We start from the raw sequence: 6,460 nt of genomic DNA, 5'->3' as shown, positions 1-6,460 counted from the left end.
TATTTTTATGAGCTGTAGTTTTATATTTTAGAGCCTCAGAATAATAACCACAAGGAAATATGTAATTTAGGAAAGTTAATTTTGACCTTCAGATGAAACCTCTAACATACGAAATATTTGCTGTGACGTTTGGTTTGTTCTTAATTATGAAAAATTGCTTCATAGAGGGCTTTCTGAAAACTACAGTATTCTGGGAAGTAGTATGGTCCAGTGGATAGGTCACAGTACTGCATCTCAGGAGAATGGGGTTTTCTTCCTGGCTTTTCAAAAACCAAAAGTGCATAAACTTTAGCAAGGCATTTTTGCCAGAGCTAGTGTCTGCTTCCCTTTATGAAATAAGAAGATCGATCATTAGCCTTTTAAAAATGCAGATGATAAAGAATACATAAGTATTACAGGGTTTATGCACTAATGGTCATACATCTCTAGTTTGTCAGACATTGCCACCTTTAATAACAACTTGTAATAATGCTGTCAGCAAAGAATGTTTACTCTGTTTTGCATAGTTTCTCTCTTCAGATCATCAGAGATAGGAAATGGCTAAGTCCTTTGAGGGGATTATAAATGTATTGTGTTCAGAACTCTTCATTTTCAACTGAAACATGTATTCAACTCCAATGTAAATTTGTGCATCATTTCCTGTGTGAATTTCTGTTTCCTCTAGCCCAGATTACCTTAGGGCTTATATGCAACTGCAGTGGCATTACTTTATTATAAAAGGAAATTAATTTATGTGCCTGCATCTAATGGCATGCAATCTTTAGTAATTACAACCATCTGAACTTTCTTCTCCAGCTGAAGACAAGTTGCATTCACGTCATTTGAGGTTAGAATTAAGCTTGTATTTTAAATCTGTTTTTAAGGGAGGCATTTTCAGTCTGAGTTCTACAAAGCTGGAGATCTAAGTAGAGAAAATGGCAGATACTGTTTCAATTTAAACAAGATGTATTTTATATGGTGATACAAGCTCCAAACTAGCTTCTCGTTATTCCAAGTTTGTGTGGAAGTTCTTCCTTTTCCACTTTAAAAATCTTCTTAGGACGTCTAGGTAAAACTCTGAGAGTAGCAAAAACAGTTTAACACAAATATTTATGTAAATCATCAGCTAGGGACAAATAACACATAAATAATATTTTACACCCAATTAAGAATAAAGATTGACTGTGTGAGTACTCAAATATCTATACAATGTTTGACAAAATAATGCTGAGATACCAATACATCTTTGGACTGTTTCTGAATCATAGCAGCATATAATAATTTTTAACTTTCTATTCTTGATTCATCTGTTAAACTTCATTAGAAAATTTGCCAAGCTGTTATTTCCTCTATGGTGAAAACTTGATGTTTTGAATTATTTCCTATCACTCATCTTTGGAGACAGGATTTTGCATTTCCCAAATCTACGTTGTCATCTCTGCTGGAGGTAAGATACAATGTTCATTAAAAGAAAAAATAAACATTACAAAGATAAAATGTTTGTCCTAACAAAGAAATATTTTTCTAATGACTTCTCCTTTTTTTCCAGGCTCCAACAAATTTTAATGCTGCAGATCTGGGATGCCACATCATTGTCTTCGATGACTGGAGGTGCTCCAATCCCAGTTGCTTAATTGTTCAGGTCATGCAAGTGCAAGTGCAGATGATTTGAAGAGGTCCGTCCATCTCAGTGTGAAATTAGCTGTAGTAGTACATTGCATAAATAGAAGAAGTTCTCTAAAGCTTCAACTTCCTTGTTTTAAGTTAAGAGTTTTGCTTGCCCCAGCCTGCATACTGCTTGGGCTGCAGAAAACAAACTTGAAAAATTTAACACCTTGCGAGGTTATGGTAGTTGTAACCAGGCAATCATGGTTTAATAGGATAAAAACTTTTATTTTATTTGAAGTCCTAGAAGGATCAAATTATACAAATAGAGATCTTAACTTCAGACTGAACTTGCTCTATTGAAAGGCAGTTTTTTTAAAGGTAGTTGAACTTTCTCTTTCCTCCCTTAGGTTTCATTGGTGTGTTTTGGGGTTTTTCAATTTCAATAATTTCAACGTATTTGTTTACTCCTCATAAATATTAAAGCCTTTCATTTATTATCTCTGAAATCCTTTGACAAGGTTGTCCAGCTGTGTAGAGCACCAGGTTTTGCTTCTAACAGGAAAAAAGATGTGTAGATCTCTTGTTTGTGCTGCTACAGAAAATGAGCCAAAGAAATGAACTGTGGTCTCTGTCAATGATGTATGTTCTTTTGAATGCAATGCTTCTCCATTGAAGATTTTTTTCTTCTAACATGGTTTGTTAGCTTTCTAAAAGGAGATCTAACGATGTGAATTAATCTTGCAAAAGGAAGGTAACATGAAATGTAGACTTTTCTCCTGTTCTGAACTTAGAGCAAACTTTTGCAGAGGGCTCAGTATTGTTGCTAAATAAATGTAGACCCACTGTACTGTGCATGGAAAATAGGGAAAGCAGAGCAATGTGTAAGTGTTCTTGGCTTTAGGAAAAAGATACTGTGATCAATGATATCTTGCATGTAAGTAAAACAAGAAAGTAACCTATGCTCTGTAATGAAATTCAAATAATTTCAATCCAAAAGAGTATAAAATCCCATTCTTTCCTCCCCACCTTTCTTAGGATGTGGGAACAAAATGCTATGCGTTCATGTTGATATGAGATGGGAGTTTGAGATGGTGGCTTCAGGTCTGCAGAATAGTGTTCAAACACATGAAGTGTGCATAGGAGGATGATAACACTGCTAATTCTCCATTTTTATAGATGCTTATATCATTTTGTCCCTTAGAGGTCTGAATAAGGTAATTCCTAACATCTGTTGCTCCAAAATGAATTTGTATTCAGTACAAATTTAGAAGCCAAAGTCTTGAGCATCAATATTAAACTTCTTGTTTTATGGTAGATTTTTTGGCTAAAAAATAGTGTGTTAGCTAAGGAATAGAATATGCAGCAGCGAAACATTCATGAAACATTCATGACTTTATTCCATTTCTTAGTGTTAGGGCTGAATGGGCTTTACATAGACATAGATATCGGTATTGGGACCAGTCAGTTTAACATCTTTGTTGGTGACATGCATAATGGGATCAAGTGTGCCCTCAGCAAGTTTACTGACCAAGCTGTGTGGTGTGGTAACATGCTGGACAGGAGGGATACCACCCAGAGGGACCTTGACAGGCTTCAGAGGTGGGTCTTTGCAAACTTTCTGAAGCTCAACAAGGCCAGGTGCAAGGTCCTGCACCCAGGTAAGAGCAATCCCAAGCACAAGTATGGGCTGGGCTGAGAAAGGACAAGTAGCCTGACATGTCTCAGCAGTGTCCACTCACAGCCCAGAAAGCCCAACTGTGTCCTGGACTCTCATCAAGATAAGTGTGGCCAACAGGTCGAGGGAGGTGGTTCTTCCTGTCTATTCCACTCTCATGAGACCCCATCTGGAGTACTTATGTCCAGGTCTGGGGCCCCTAAAACAAGAAAGGCATGGACGTGTTGGAATGTGTTCAGAGGAGGGCCACTAAGTTGATTACAGGGCTGGAGCACCTCTCCCATGAAGTCAGGTTGAGAGAGCTGGGGTTGTTCAACCTGGAGAGGCTCCAGGGAGACTTTACAGCACCCTCCCACTACCTAAACAGGCCTACAAGAAGAACAGAGATGGACTTTTTACAAGGGCATGCTGTGTTAGGACAAGAGGGGAATGGCTTTAAGCTGAAGGAGGGTAGCTTTGGATTAGCCATTACGAAGAAATTCTTCTTTGTGAGGGTGGTGAGGTAGTGGAATAGTGGTTAATGGTTGCCCAGAGAAGTTATGGATGCCTCATCCCCTGGAAGTGTTCAAGGCCATACTGGATGGGGCATTAACCTGGTCTACTCTAAGGGAAGGTGTCCCTGCCCATGGAAGGGGAGTTAGAATGAGATGATAGTTAAATGCATCTTTAAGGTCACTTCAACTGAACCATTCTAGGATTCTACAATTCTATGATGATTTCTCAAATATCGGAGCCACCACCACAGCCCCAAAAGCACAACAACGGCTAGAGCCCAGCTCTGCCACTGCAGCATGGCAGTGAAGAGCGGGTGTCTCTGGGCCATGTCATCCTGCTCCAGTTCCTGCAGCAGCCGAGTCATCTCCTGTCTCAGCATTTCTTCACGCTGCCGCATGCGCTCACGTGTGGCCTCATCCAGCTCCCTACTGACCATCTGCGGGTGCTGGATGATGATGTTTCGTACCACTTTAAAGAACACTCGGGCAGCCATGGCCTGGATGAGGAGAGAAAGAAAGGGTCAAGCGGGTCTGGGAAGGAGCGGGGAGCAGGTATAGGAGCTGCACAGAGCTGGGAGAAGGGGAAGGGAAGAAGGAGAAGGGGTGAGGCTGCTGGCAGGGGCTTGGGCTCTGGATGCAGGGTGAGAATCCACATTTCTGTCCCAGGTCTCACCCAGCCTCCCGTCACGTGCTTACCTCTGGCCCAGGCCCTGAAAAGCAGCCCCATTGTGACCCATCCCCTAGGATGTCATAGGGCCAAGGCCCATCACAGACACTCCCAGCCCTACCCTCGCTCTGCAGCTCACAGCTGTCCCTGGCAGCCAGAGCCTTGACAGCCTCAAAGGACAGACCCACTTGGCAGGACAGGTAACAGGGGTAGGATAGAAGGGTGGCTTCTTCATCCTAGGTGAGAAGCTGCTAGAAGTTCCCTTCATGCCTGATAGAGGCAATGCCAGCCAGCTCCAAGACAGACCCACCACTGGCAAGGCCAAGCCCATCAGTGACGGTAGCACCTCAGGATAACATATTTAAGAAGGGGGAAAAAAACTTGTGCAACACCAGCAGCTAGGAAATAGAAGTGAGAATATGGAAGAGAAACAACACTGCAGACCTCCACGTCAGAGAAGAAGGAGGGGGAGTAGGCAGAGGAGAGGCTCCAGACAGCAGGGCAAAGATTCCCCTGCAGTCCATAGTGAAGACCATGGTGAGTCAAGACGTGGCCCGGCAGCCCGTGGAAGTCCATGGTGGAGCAGACAAACATCTGCAGCCTGTGGATATGCCTGAAGGAGGCTTTGACTCCACGGGAAGTCCATGCTGGAAGAGGCAACAGGGTACAGAGTCTTCCCCTAAGCAGGAAGGAGTGACATTCTCCAGAACCCCCATTCCCCTATTTGCTCTGCTCCATGTTTTTGAGAATCTTGTATTTTCTACCTTTGAAAACATAAAACCCAAATTGAAATTAATTGGAACAAGTTATTTCCAAGACATATTTTATACAATAAAACACGTTTGTTCCTAACAACATTTTGTGTCATTTTTCCTATAAGAGAAATTAAGTCATAATTTCAGTTTCATTAGATGCAAACAGCTGAGCCTTCTCTTTTCCAGACTGGACAGTCCCGGCTCACTCAACTACTCCTTAAGAGAGATGCTTCTCTTTTAAGAAGGAAGAGTCCCTTCATCCTCTCAACAGCTGTTAGCTGGTCTCTTTCTGATATGTCCCTGTCTCTCTTGTACTAAAGAGCTCAGAGCTGGACACCAGCACTCCAGGTGTGGCCTCACCAGCGCTGAATAAAAAAAGCAGGATCTTCTTCTACAATTGGCAATATTCCTCTAAGGCAGTCCAGGATACCATTTGCTTTCCTTGCTGCTACACTGGACAGTTTGGTGTCCACCTCCATGTCATTTTCTGCCAAGCTGCTTTCCAGCTGGTCTTTGCTGGTGCCTGAGGCTGTTCCTCCCCATGGGCCAGGCTCTGCACTTTCCCTTGGTGACCATTTTTGGGCTCCCCTTGGCTCATTTCTCCAGCCTGCTGAAGTCCTTCCTCATGGCAGCACAACCTACTGCAGTATCAGCCCAGTATCTCCCACTTCTGTGTCATCAGCAACTAATTAGTTGACTTTTGTAAATGCACTAAAAAGTGTGATATAATTGATTAAACAAAACAAACCAACAACCAACCAACCCAAATTGGAATAATGTTTCACCATTAAAAAAAAAAATCATTAAACATTTGCTAACATGTTTTTTTGTAGAACTTTGCTGTCAAATACCGTATTCACTCCATTTATAAAATTATTAACTTCTCCAATTCAAGCACGAGGGAAAGGAACCATATGATCTTGATTTTGCCAGTAGTCTATGCTCACAAAAAAGCCTGGCATGGAGGAAGAAGAGGCAACACCAAACAGAAAAACTGCTGGTTAACAAGATTTAAAAACACATAGCCTCATTAAGACATTAATAAGACAAAGAGCTCTTTGTAGGGGTGGGCAGTGTGGGGGATGTTGTTGAAAGTCCATTTGCATTATCAGGTTTCAAAGACTTCTTCTGGGACGAATTAGAGAGCTGGGCAATCACCAACAATAGGGAGTTTAACAAGGGCAAGGTCTAGATTCTACACCTGGGATGGGGCTACCCTGGATGTACGTACAGACTGGGAATGAGAGGCTGGAAAGCAATGCCACAGAAAGGGACCTGAGGA

General features: G+C 42.0%; 1 long non-coding RNA gene across 1 annotated transcript; it reads left to right on the top strand.

The window, feature by feature from the left end:
• LOC128799675 (uncharacterized) lies at nt 1-5,219 on the top strand. The gene is made up of 2 exons (XR_008434797.1): nt 1-4,623; nt 4,701-5,219. It is a non-coding gene; the product is annotated as an uncharacterized LOC128799675 (long non-coding RNA).
• The last annotated feature ends 1,241 nt before the right edge of the window (nt 5,220-6,460 follow it).

Source organism: Vidua chalybeata, chromosome 1 (assembly GCF_026979565.1).
Source record: "Vidua chalybeata isolate OUT-0048 chromosome 1, bVidCha1 merged haplotype, whole genome shotgun sequence".
Lineage (NCBI taxonomy): Eukaryota > Metazoa > Chordata > Aves > Passeriformes > Viduidae > Vidua > Vidua chalybeata.
The sequence above is the reverse complement of the archived record's forward strand: the minus strand, read 5'-3'. Positions and strand labels throughout refer to the sequence as shown.